The 13,045-nt window shown below is 44.3% G+C and overlaps 1 long non-coding RNA gene across 3 annotated transcripts; it reads left to right on the top strand.

Annotated features, from left to right (window-relative positions):
* Positions 1-300: 300 nt before the first annotated feature.
* LOC121082408 lies at positions 301-10,687 on the top strand. 3 transcript variants are annotated; one of them, XR_005826012.1, is made up of 5 exons: positions 301-461; positions 4,758-4,919; positions 6,777-6,944; positions 7,572-7,675; positions 8,852-10,687. It is a non-coding gene; the product is annotated as an uncharacterized LOC121082408 (long non-coding RNA). The 3 variants fall into 3 exon arrangements; XR_005826011.1 differs by lacking the exon at positions 7,572-7,675; XR_005826010.1 differs by lacking the exons at positions 6,777-6,944; positions 7,572-7,675; positions 8,852-10,687 and having other exon boundaries at positions 4,758-5,746.
* The last annotated feature ends 2,358 nt before the right edge of the window (positions 10,688-13,045 follow it).

Raw genomic sequence — 13,045 nt, 5'->3', positions numbered from 1 at the left:
AATTTCAAAGACTCTGAGCAGATCTGAGAAATCAACGCTGCCATAAGTTTTATCTCCACAGCATGAATGGAAAGAATATAACTAAAATACCAGTTGTACTTCAAAGAAAAGAAGTGTTGAAATTCTAATAAGAGGACTCCTCTTAGGTGGGGAGGGGAACATGGCAAGCAGGGGTTTACTCTTTTCCCAGCTGTAGATGCGTTTTATTTGCTCATGAAGGCCTTAAAAATGTGATAACGTCTCTGTGAGCAGCGAGGCACTCTTTTCCCTTAACTATTGCCATATACTATTTTCACACATCCTCGTTCATCTCCTGGGCTGGACTCAGACTTCACCAGCAGCTGCTCCCTGGCCCCAGGAAGGGAAGGAGCCTCAGCCACCAGTGGGTGATCCAGAGGCGAGAGTCCCTCGCTGGCAAAAGGAAACAGAAAAGCAGACTTCAGTGCATGGATCAGCTGGAGGTAAGGAAGGGCAGTGGTGGTGAAGATCCTACGGGCCCCCACAAATCTGCTCTCTGCAATTCTTGAAGCATTTGCGGTCCAAGGGTGCGTCGTGCCCCCTGAGGTCCCTGGGGCGGTGGCGAAGGGAACGCAGGTGTAGAGCCACTGCATTTCCCTGTCTGGTGGGGATGTGAGGGAGCCTTGTTAAAACATCCACTTCAGATTCAAAGTTTTACGAGGCTGCACAGTTTTGCCTGCCAGCAGTGAGCAGCAAGTTAAAAAAAAAAACAAAAAAACCCACAAAAAAAAACCCCAACCCCTGGGCTCCAGAGCTGCCAGAAAGGAAGTGGCTGCCTTCCCGCGAGGGAAGTGTGGTGCAGAGCAGATGGCACATCACGTCCCTGAGCTGGGGCTGAACATCTGACCTCTTTCCCTCCGCATTATCGACTGAGACCCAGGGCAGCTCTGCAGCCCAAAGTGCTCATTTCTGCCATCGCCATCACTTCCACCCAAAGTGCAGTGGGCACCTCATCAGGGAGCTGACAGGAGAGTTGGCGCATCAAGGCTAGGAGTATGTCTTTTTCTTTTTAATTCTGAGGAAAGGCATTTTCATGAGAAAAAAGGTACTTTTTCAGATCAATAATAGGTGAACAGTTCAGAAATAAAAGCCTTTCCCTCAGAAATGCAAATTATCTAGACTGTTCTAACATCTTCAGGGCTCTAATGATCTTAAAGCACTGTCTTTTTGCTCTCTGCAAAGCAACCATAGCTTGACCTGTGAAGGACAATTCCATTTCAAGTGACCTGGAGAAGCAATAAAAATGCAAAGATAAACCAGAAAGAAATACTTATTTGAACACTCACAGTACTATTTTTATTTGCATCATAGAAAGATCATGGGCCAGTTCTGTATGATCTTTCTACTCCTTAGAAATTGCAATGTTCTACTGTAGCAAATGCCCAGAGTTTAAGGTCGATGTCGAGCCATAAAACAGCTACAAGTACAATTTAAGCATTTGCAATTATGAACAAAACAAGAAAAAAGGTACTTTGTACTCCATCTGGAATTCTGCTCATTCTGTACACAGTGTTAGTAAAATACAGACGCAACTCAGGCCAGTGGTAATCGAAAGCTGTTCAGTGGCCTGTGTGAGTTGTATTTTGTTGGTCTTAACCCAGTGCCCTTTAGACAGACATCTACATTACAGCCAGAGCCTCTGTGTCGTTGGCAAGGAGCACGGGCCGTAATGCATTTTCTCACTGAATTCCCCTTTTGGAAGCAGAGCTAATCACTTTTGGACACTGTGTCCTCCCTCCTCCCCAGCACCACCCATGTTCGTAACATTTGTGGTCTCTGAGGGCAGAACTTCCATCTGCAGGGCTGCTGGGTGACTAATAAAATACAAGTATGCATGGGCCAACTGAGAAAGCCATGACTGGTGTAAGTGCAGCAAGTAAAAACTGTCAGACTGTCTGTTTTACGCAGAGAGGGGTGGTACCTCTTTGCTACCTGCCCATCCAGCACCAGTCCCGTGTGCAGACGGCAGTCAAAGGCATTGCTGCAGACAAAGGACACGGTGTGCCTGCAAAGCAGCTCTCTGGGTGCATGACATCCGGCACGGTCAGGGCTTTGCTATCTAACAGAACTCCAATCAATTAGAAGAAAAAGATTCGTAAGCAGACCTCTCTGCCCTGCCATGCAACTTCTCCCTAACCTGCCAGTGATTTTTCTCCGTGAGAGACTGCTAAATTCAGAGCTTAATACTGAGGCAGCATCTCCCATATACCACTCTGGTTTGTCCTGCTCCCCGCAAACCAGCCTTTACTTGCATTTGGCATGAGGGAGACAACACTTTCCAGTCCACATTTTGCAGGATCACCCGTTCTGAGAAACACAGTCATTTGCTGCCAGTGGAGCATGCCTTAGCCCTCCGCTCAGCCCAGCTTTCAAGCCTCGTTGGATCCATACGCTTCAAATGATCAGGGTGATTTTTCTCCTGGTTTCTGCATGGGTATGACTTGTGGCTGTCTCATCCATGCAACGACGGCCATGTGCTTTTGGGTACCAGCAGGGGCAAGAGAGAAAAGATGATCTTCAGAGAACTGTGTCTGTCATTAGCACAGCTGCCACCGTAATAGTGCAGAGCTGGTGAGCTTCGAGCTTTCCTGTTAAGAGACTCTATTCTTCTATGACTTGACCTTTTACACTGGGATTTGTCATACGCCTCACAGGTTGGAAATCATATCCTGAGCCATTAAATCCCCCAGTCCTATTTTGAATAATAGGCTTTGTAGAAAAATTTCCTGAAGGCATTTCTGTGAAAATACAAGTAAATTTGCTTTTTTAAGGCTGTAAGGATCTGGAAATATGTATTTGTACACTGAGATGCTTTAAAAAGAGTACAAGGCTTAGCAGGTGAGAATAAAATAGGTCTGATTTATACAGTAATATAGTAAAAAGGCTGTGCAGGAAAAATGCAAACAATCATTTTATATATGTTTATGCACATTAACTCTAAGTGATTAGACAGTCTCTAACATCTAGATTTTCACAGAGTTTTGTAATGCTTCAAAGGAATATGGCTGCAAATAGACAAGTATAAGTTTCATTTCTCTCATTTTAGCAACAGCAAATGCATATTTTTGCTTTCAGAAGCTGTTTCTTCTGTCAGTTGTACTTACATTTTTGTCTGCCTTTATGCTGATAAAATTCCACTGACGTCAGCTATAGCAAACCGTCATGCCTGATAAATGTGTAAGCAAGATGAGAATCAGGGTCACGCTAAACAAACAAATGCCAATCATCAAGGAGTAAGTGGGGGTTTTAGCCTGCTCAGAGGAAAGGTAAGTGGAAGGGCCTTTGTATAACTCTTCCTCCATACTCAAAGGTAATACGTGAATGGCTTTATGTAAATAAAAGCTTATTTTTTGCCTTCTTTTTTCCTTGCATGCTCTTGGAGGAAATGGTATTGAAAAGGCTAAAGCCACTGACATTTTGGTGATGTCATAGAGAGAGAATGTAAGCTGGAAATTAATGGAAATGCTCTGCGAAGTACGTGATCCATTAAGTTGTTTTGCAATGCTGAGAAACAAAGCATAGAGTATTTTTGTTAAAGTCAATATCCCGTGGGGATGAACGCATGACTATGATCTCTCACCACAACAGGCCAAGCCCTGTTGGTGAGCACGCAGGTATAAATCCTTAATAGCTCCAGTTTAGTTAAAGGAACTGCCCTGAATCCCACTGGTGCAGCTGAATCCCAGGGCCCCAGTTTGGATGTCTCGGTGCCGGTGTGCCCATGGCTCTGAACCAGGCCTGTGTGCACAGAGCCGCAGCCAGATGTGTTGATCCAGGAGCAATGTAGGGCATCACGGACGACTCCTGCCCGCTCGCAAGTGCGGGATACCTTGTTCAGCGCTAAGCTTTACTGTAGTTTTGCGAGTGGCTTTTGTTTTATTCTGACTGCGTGGAGTTGCTTACCTTTTTAAGAAAATAAGACATCTGTTCAGTGGAGAAAGGAGGTTGCAGTATTATTCCGCAAACAGCTTTTATAAAATTTGTCATTGGTGCTTTGCCCACAGCTCTGGCACCGAAGGGTGGCATTTCACTCTCTCCCAGCAGAACCGATGGATTACTAGTTTTCACTTGGTTGTGTCCTGATGTGCTGCTGCCTTTTTCTTACAACTACTGACTGCCTTGACACTGTAGTTGCATCGCTCAGCAGTTCCTGCTTGCTGTGCCAGGCAATTAGCTATTCAGTTGGTGTTCCAGCATATTCTCTTCTGCTTTGCCTACAGATCTGAAGGACAGGAGAAGGACCTCCCAGGCTTGGCCTGAGATGGATCTGAACTGAGGTTTTCAAGGGTGCTCAGCTGCAGCAGGTTTTCTTTTCAAATGCACAGGATGAAATAAAGAAAACTAACTCTCTGGGGCTTCTCTTTACATTGCATATCTGAAACCTGAATAAAAAGAGAAACCAGGCATTAAAAAAATGCCAGCTTCAAAAAGCTGTTGACACTGAAAGAACATGGCTGATCAATGGTGTTTTGTTGCCACAAGGGGAGCTTTAGCTGAAGCTGTTTCCCCTTGGTCTGCTGCCAGGGACAGCCACAGAGGTCTCAGAGGAGCTCAGGAGGGAAGGCAAAGGATCCTGGAGGAATTCGTCTGTGGCAGCGACTACAGACCAACAGAACCCTCTCAGCCGTGTACACTTTTTACAGCCAAAAGCTTAGTAAACATTAAAAGCAGGCAGAGCGCTGTTGAAAAGAAAGGCAACTCAACCCTCAAATAACCTTTTCATAGTACTCTGTCTTCAGGTTTCATGAAACGGCAGGGGAGAGCAAAGACATCTGAAGGCCTTGGGTCCCTTTCCATCCTTCCCTCTGCATTTGCCATACTGGGATCTGAAAAGCAGCAGAATTACGAGGCCGCAATTGCCCAGAGGAAGGGCTCTCTCCCCATTGCCCGTTCCAGAAGAGGTAAGAGCCCAGCAGGAGTACTGCCCCAGTGAGGAGCCTTACCCAAGCACAGCAAGAAGTTTGCGAAGGTTGGCATGCCTCGACCTGGGATTTCCTGAGTGACCCCTGTGCTAGAGGTGCAGCAAGTCTGATGCTTCCAAACAGCTGGCATGTGCAAGGCACTCCTGGAGCGCAAATCTGCGGGTCCTGTGCAGAGACCCGCGTTCCCAGGGCACAGTGAGCTTGCTCCCCTCTCCCTCAGGACCAAGTAGCATGGGGCAGGCCTTGCTTGGACGTTTTTAGGGGAGGCTTCAGCCCCTGCTGTGAGCAGGTCAGGAAGCCTTGCAATGTCAGGCCAGATGTTGAGACGCCGTGAGCCCTACTGCACACAACAGTGCTTCAGGGCATCCCGGGCCCATGACCCAGGACGGCCACCTCATACAGACATACCCAAGGGAGGGTCAACCCACCCAGCTCAGGCGCTGAGTGCTGCTGAGGCACCCTGGGCTCAGCAAACGGCAGCTCACTCGCTGGCTTTGGACTGGTTTTTACCGCTTCTCAGCTAGATCGCGTTCATCTGCACAAGCTAAACCCACACGTGAGCGGCACAGCTGACATGCTCCAGTTAGTACTGCTCGGGCACCAAAGGACTTCTGCTGAAGTTAGCAGGGCCACTGGTGTGACCGACAATCCCATTTAGCAAGGGGTAGAGGCAGGACCCCTGTCATTTCACAGAATTAAAGTAACTCTGTCTTTCCAGTTCTGTCACACGGTTTTTGAAGCAATGATTTTTAAATTATTTTTCTGGAAATAAAACAGATGCTTCTAATAAACAAGCAAAGCCCTTGGTTGCTGCATCTTTTTAACCAGATGATAGTGTGGCTAGAAACCACCTCAGTATGATAACTTTTGCCTTATCTCTAAAGTAACACATTTGCCTGATCAATCAAATATAAAAATACAACTCTAAATGGTTACACTTTGGTTTTCTGAAATTCACCACCTCTTTAGACTGTTACTCTTCTCCCCTAAGCTGCAATATAATTTAATAACCTTCTCCTTCACCTTACTGTATAGTCCCACCAAGACTCCTTACCTTTAAAAGAAACTGATTTGATTTTTTGGCTGCTGGGGGCTGAGGAGAAGGAAAAACTGAGTTTAGAGAGGAAGCAGGGATTGGGTTTTGTGTTTTGCTTTTCTTTCCGTGCACATAAAATTTAGACAGTGAGTAAACCTTTCCCATATGTGACTATGCAGAAGTAGGTTACATTGCCTGGAGCAAATGCAGTATCTCACTTGCCACTTTTGTAGAACTCTCTGCTTTATTAGTTTTGTGCTGGTAACTTTACAGTGAAGTTTCCAGGCATATAAAAAGCAGGTAATTGAAATCACAAAGGTAGCTTAGTACCTGTGCTATTGTGTAATCACCTGGATGCATCTGAAACTAGATTAATACTAGGTTAGCTCTTTCAACTGGCCAGTGATATAGTTTATGTATCAAGTAACTGTTTTGCATGTAAATCAGACAAGTGACAGCAGGATCTCTTTTCCTGATTAGTGCACGTTCCATAATATTTAGGAACACAAATTTAAGACCATCTGGTTAGAAACTACTCTTCTACTGATAAGGGAGCAATGGGATAAACCTGGAATCCTAATGTCTGGAGTAGTGGCATTAGTAAAAGCAGAAAGTTCTACGAACCTGCTGGATCTTCAAAACGTTAAACAACTTGGGTTTATTTCTATCAAAAGCTAGTGTTTTCAGGGCTTACAGGCACAGATGAAGAAACAGCTTTCACCATTTCAGCCATGATGAAACATTTCATGGTGGCTAGAAGAATGCAAGAGTGAAATTAGACATTTCTTTTTCTGTGGCAGAAATAAGAATGAAGACCACGGATTTCTGGTGCAGCCGGATCTCAGGATTAATCTGAACTGACTAAGGATGGCATGCAATTCCAATACCTCAAAATATATTGCAGTATACAATAGACCTGGGAATTCCTTCTCCTGGCATCTCTACTTAATCTTCCACATCTCCAAAAGGTATTCCTTCAGTCAGGCATCATATCAGTTTCCTTTTCCCTGCAGAGTGTGGTTGTAGCAGCATAAAATTCATCCAGGGTGCCATAAATTTCCAGTTAAGATGGCAGTAGTGGTCTCACGATATATGAAAGCTGAGTTTGGAAAAACTGTTTTCAGACTGTGCCCTTAGAAGTAATGTAAGGCATTTCGTTGTTCATGTAGTGACAATTGGAAGTGGATACTTGTTATCTTAGCACATTTCTAACTTTCCCAGGATCAATTGCACAACTCCCTTAATTTAAATTACAGGAAATTATCACTTGCATTTTGCCTACACTAAACACACAGGCAATCTCACCTGAGTCCGAAGTGAGAGGTTTTTAAACCACAGCTACTAAGTCTACATTTACATATATTCATTAATTGTGAGTCTCAGAAAGTGGAAAGCCCTGTCATTAGTGGAAAACCAAAGCACCCAAACAGGTTTTTTGCTGGTCTTTTTGTTCAACTTCAGGGAGAAACATTGTGCGCTGTTAGCTTTGGTTTGCAAGGCTCTGTGCAGAGGCATCGCTCCAGGGAGTGCGGGCTCTGCAAGCAGCTGGAGCTTGTGCTCTTTGCCTTGGTCCTTGACTAGGCTCCATTCTTTAGGCAGAAACAGCGCTCTCGAAACCAGTGACTGGTGCTAGGCTGAAGATTCCAGAGACAACAACTGCCTTCTGTTGTTCCCGGCTGCCAGCTCTGGGTAAATAGAAGTGAGTTGTACTGGTGCTCTCCATCACTCACCGTATTGCAAAAGCAAGTACAAGGCTTCAGATGTTTGATCTCACATACTGAATGATCAGTAATAGTGCCAGAAGGAACACTTACCATCTGCTGTGGTATCTCAGCCCAGCTGGGAGCGAGCAGGCAACCCCCCCCACCCCGAGGTCCTGCAGGCTCAGACAAGGGATGAGGTTGTCCAAAGACCACGTTCACCCAGTCCACAGGCAGTGTTTCATTGGCACCCAGCCCATCCTAACAGTGCCATGGGGTGCTAGACACCAGCTCCTGCAGTTCAACTGAACCTAAGGGTGAGTGGGCAGCAGCGGAGCCTTCGGCGGGAGTGAAGAGTGCAGAGACTGAGATGAGCAAAGGACCACGGCGCACAGAGCGCTCTGTGGCACGCAGGGAGCTGAGGGGCTGGAATAGGCAGGTACAGGAAAACCATCCCTCAGGTTTATTAGTAACTTGGTTTGACTACATTCCATATATTAGAGCCAAATGCAGACACCAGACGTAGTCCAGTAAAGACCATGACAGATCATTTGGCTTTTGTTCTCACCTTAGGACATTTCACCAAAGGACCTGAGCTTAGTTGGAAACAAAATACCATGTCCTGCAGGTCACTGCTTGGGCTGAACACTACTTCTCTGCCAGCTCTAGCAACCTCTGTAACCCCAGGGCACGCTCTCCCGCTGGGCTGCAGCTTACGGGACCAGCAATGGAGCATGTGGGAAGACCTCTAAACTCTCTCTGTGAAGCTGGAAGCAAGCTGATTATCTGAGAACCAAACACCTCCGAGAGGACAAAGACTTTCAGACATGTTTAAATGGCACTGTAGGGGCTGTGGCTCATTTTTGCTGTTAATAATCTGATACAGCTATAATATTTTTTTAATACCCAGAGACAAATTACAGCATATAAAAGACCATGAGGTTATATTTTAGTTTTCTAGAAGCTGAGATAGTCCCATTAATATATTATGAAGGCATTGTAACAAGAGTACTAGTATTTTAATGATGAAACATCCAGGGTCAGTAGAAAATATATATCATCATCTGCAAATTCATTTTAGATATAATAAAATAGCAGACCACAGGAGATCTGTCACATTTTAAATAGGATAAATGTTATTTATACTTTATGCTGCAACATTTTATCTTTTGAAGGTGCAGCAGGACTCAGTACTTCATCACGCAGTATCTGCAAATGTGCAGAGGGGCCATGGCAGCTCATCTGACAGCAACAGGTAGAGGCTGTGGTAACTCTCGGGCTTGCTGTTGCTGAAGGCCAGCTGCAGAGAAACCACCCACACCTGTCTCATCAAGGAGGGGATAACTGGGCCCTGATGAAGGGGTGCAGGTGGGGAGGAAGGTTATAAAGAGGGGAACAGGCAGTGAGGGTATTGGCTCCTGTGCTGGTTTGGAGCCATTTTGCCTGTAGGCGAGTGATAGCTTTAGCTTTCTCTGCAAGGAAAGTGTGACGGTTGGACGTGGCTGGTAGCAAAGAGATGGCTCACAGACCCAGAGAGGAGCAACAGAGGCGGTGAGTGATTTCCCTTGTGAGAGAGCTTTGGTGCTTTCCTGCACAAGAGCACGGCAAGGTACCGTGTTTACGTTCTTGCATCCTGTAGCTGAACTCAGGGCAGGGTTTGAGCATCCCGTGGTGCAGCAGCCCTGATAGGACCTGGGGAACGGCGGGTGTCCGTCTGTACTCCAGTGCTAGTATGTTGGGTGCAGGTCCATCCTCAGTTGAACAAAACTTACTGACTTAAACCAAGGTCAGAAATGTTGCTTGCTGGAAAGGCTTCTTAAACTGTTTATTTGCCGATGGCTTTGTGAAGTGTTGGACAAAAGGTGACTAGTGTTTTTCTGAAGGTGTGGTGAACCTAGACAGCACCTGGCATGTTTTATGTTGGCACTCTCTGCTTAGAAATGATTTCTGATGGTAGACCAGAGAGGTGTGCTTGTGCAGTATTATCATGTAAATGTCCTGGTGGGATCTTTGAAATGCACGTAGCATCAAGAAAGTCAGGAGAATATGCAAGGAATACGATTTTTCATCTAATGTCTAAATTCTCCTTAATGTTCCAAATCTGGGCAAAGTGGTTGTGTGCACTGAGCACCTAGTTAGAAATTGTACGGTGCTCCCTTAGAACTGTTAACGCTTTGGCAAACAAAAAAAATCCTAGGTTAAGCTCTGCATAATGCTGTCTTGGCCTGAACCTCCAGACTTAGGAGGAAGGGTGCAGGAAAAGCCACTTGTGAGCGTACGGTATTGTCTCTGCATCCGCCTCTTCCAAAGCCCTCAGTATGGCTTTGTTGTTCAGCTGTTGATAGGGTAACATCTTTCTTTATCTTTCTGCTGCTGTTTCTTTTTCTTGCTTAAATCCGTGCTCAATAGATTTATTTTTTTTAATAAGGAGAAAACCAGTAATAATGACTTCTGTATAAGCTCGTGGATGCATTCTGTTATCCCCGAGGAAGAAGCAGAGTGAAAATACCTTCTTCGTGTGATTTAGCTTTGTAGTTGTTGTTTTTCCAGCCTGTGTGCGTTTAAAGAGACAGAGAGGCTGCAGCATTTGGGTTTCTGCAGGCTTCCAAAGTAATCTAGTAAAAGGTCACGTTTCAGTTGTTCCCACCTTGAACCGGCAGGAGAGCACAGCACTTTGAATTGATGCTGACACCAAGGGTGAGGTCCTTGTGTATCTCTCCTTCTGGTGGGAAATCTCAAAGGGGCTCATCCTTGTCTCTTCCATCACAATAAGGTGCTGAATCTAAATCAGACTGGAGGCAGCCCAAGGGTTTATGTGCCTGACTAGCAGTGATTCACTGTCGAAAGAATCAACCTCTTTCCCTATGCCAAAAATAAAACGGCAGGAAGAGCAATGGGCATCTACAGCAGTGAAATATTCATGTTGCCTGCTAAAGAAATCGTGGGTCTGGCATTCTAACTCTCTAAAAAAAAATAAAAAAAACCCAAACATACTTACTGGTTCTGTAATGTGAAAATCTACAACAGTTGTCAGGTAACATGATGAAATCCAGTATTACTCAGGCCCTGTAGGCACTTGGCACTTCTCATTTCAGAAGGAAACAAAAGTCAATTTCCAATTACAGTTAAGTTTGGGGAACACTGGGGGGGAATCACTGGCTTCAGAAGTGAGGTAAAAAAAGAATGCAGCAAGCATTTTAGTATACTTTAGCATTAGGAAATTGTAGAAAATAGTTAGAAAAAGCTTTCTCATGCTCTGCAGTTGTTTCTTTTCAAAAAACATTGTGCAGTGCTTAAAAACAGGATGGTTGTAAACTAGCAGCACAACTGTGTGCTTGTTAGTAGTGGCTTAATTTGGTGAGAGACTGAAATGTGATTTCCCCCTTCCCCCCATATTGCATCTAATCAATCTAATCAAGTATCTAATCAAGTAAATAGCTGCAGGAAACAAAGGCTGGGCTTGTGAACCTATTGTTTGTTTAGCAAAGGGAAACCAGTGGCTTTTTCATGGAATGATCCTCATATCTGTGCATTCTCTTGCTGTTGGTTTGGGGTTTTTTCTATCCTGGCTATGGAAACTAAAAACTAGGCCCTGCTTCAAGTTTTAGATGTGTGGTAGCTAATTACAGTACACATAGTCTTATTAAATAAGTGTCATTAGTTATAAAGTATGTTTACACTGGAGTTTCACGGGTAGGAGATGGAGAGTCCAAGCTGTAGAGGGTGTTGCCAACTGGATGGCTTGGGCTGTAATTTTGTCAGTTACTGGGGTTTCTATTTATGTACCTACAAAGTAGGGATGGTAAAATTTGTGTCCGAATTGCCTTGAGCTTTTAGCAAATGCTTATGGACTATGTGCAGACTTTCAGGAGATGACTAATTAAATTTGTACTACTTGTTAAATATGCTTTGTAGAATCTTACCTCTTCCCGCTTTAAACAGCTTCCTCTTTCAGTCTGGAAAGCACTTTCCAGTAGAATTGTTGAAGTTTAGAACAAATATTTTTAGGCTAATGGTAGCACATTAACCTCATGTTAAGCTTTGCTCCATCTTCTTCACTTCAGCTTATCCTTATGCTTTCTTTCCCTAACATCCCTTGACATTTAAGATGAAATGCAGATACTAAAGATTATGAAATTGCTCCCACTCGGACAAATGGAAGCTTTGCCATTGGTTCCTTTGGAAATAAGCTCAGGACCTGGATAGATGCATGTAATGTCTTGTAAGACACTAGTATGTTTTCTGCCTGAAAAAAACAGAACTCTAAAGCATTTCTGAAGCTTGTTTTCTGTGATGCACACTACTACTTGATCAACTGGCAACTGAAAATGTTCCATATGTTACAGTGACCTTCACATCAATTTTCTGGAAACAAAGCCAGCAACCCTGCAACAGGATTGACCAAAAGACTCCCAGTCACAGGTGCTAAACCACCAGAGTATAAATGAAAATGCATTACATCCACATAAGCACCCAAAGAATTTATACTGAGCTGGTGCTGTCACTGTAACACTAATGCCAGAAAAGAGTTTACAGAGGTGGCCAGAGCTCTTTTTTTTTTTTTTTTTTTCCCCAGCATCTACAGGCACAATAAATATCGCTGTGATATTGATTCAAATCCGATTTAAGCTTTGTTCAAATGCTTATCACGGAGGTGGAAAAGAACTAAGTGTAAGACTCTATTAAGGTCTTTGTTTTCTGGGGTACTGTATATCACACTCAAGTATTCCTGATTACATGTTAAAACTATCCTCTCTGAGCTCAGAATTTCCTTTAATCAGATGTTCAAAGGAAAAGTCAATGTCCTGTACAATCTCAGGGTTTTATTTATCTGACTCTTGCCCCACCAGGAAGCACACTGCAGTACTGCAGTCTTAGAAACACGGAGTTAAGCATGGCGGTTTTGTGTGCCCAGGCACTAAGCCCTGGCCTCAGGTGACTTTAGAGTCATCTCCCTGACAGAAGCAGCTCAGCTGTCACCTGAAAGTTCTTGGTGGACTGTGGCAGGGTCTGAACTAGCTTGAGATCCTGTGAAATGTACCTCATTAGTACCACAGCATCTTCACCTTCAGATTTAGCAACAGGTGTATCAGGTGCTGAATTCAGAAGACTAAGTAAAGGCAGCACTAATTTATGTTTTAGGTGTAGAGATGGTTATCCAGGCCACCTCAAAGTAGACTTACAGCAATAAAGTGGAGCCAAGACTGGAAGTCTGGCCCAGACCTCTGTTTTAATAAAGCTAGGCAACGTGCTCATTCTGTTTCATCCTGTTCCTGCAATTTACCTTAAGACAACCAAAACAATGCACTTGCTATGAAAGCAAGCTCTGAGGACCTGTGCCCGACAAACCATGTTTTCAACTTTACTAA

Source organism: Falco naumanni, chromosome 1 (genome assembly GCF_017639655.2).
Source record: "Falco naumanni isolate bFalNau1 chromosome 1, bFalNau1.pat, whole genome shotgun sequence".
Lineage (NCBI taxonomy): Eukaryota > Metazoa > Chordata > Aves > Falconiformes > Falconidae > Falco > Falco naumanni.
Note: the sequence above shows the minus strand (reverse complement) of the source record. Positions and strands in the feature narration are given on the sequence as shown.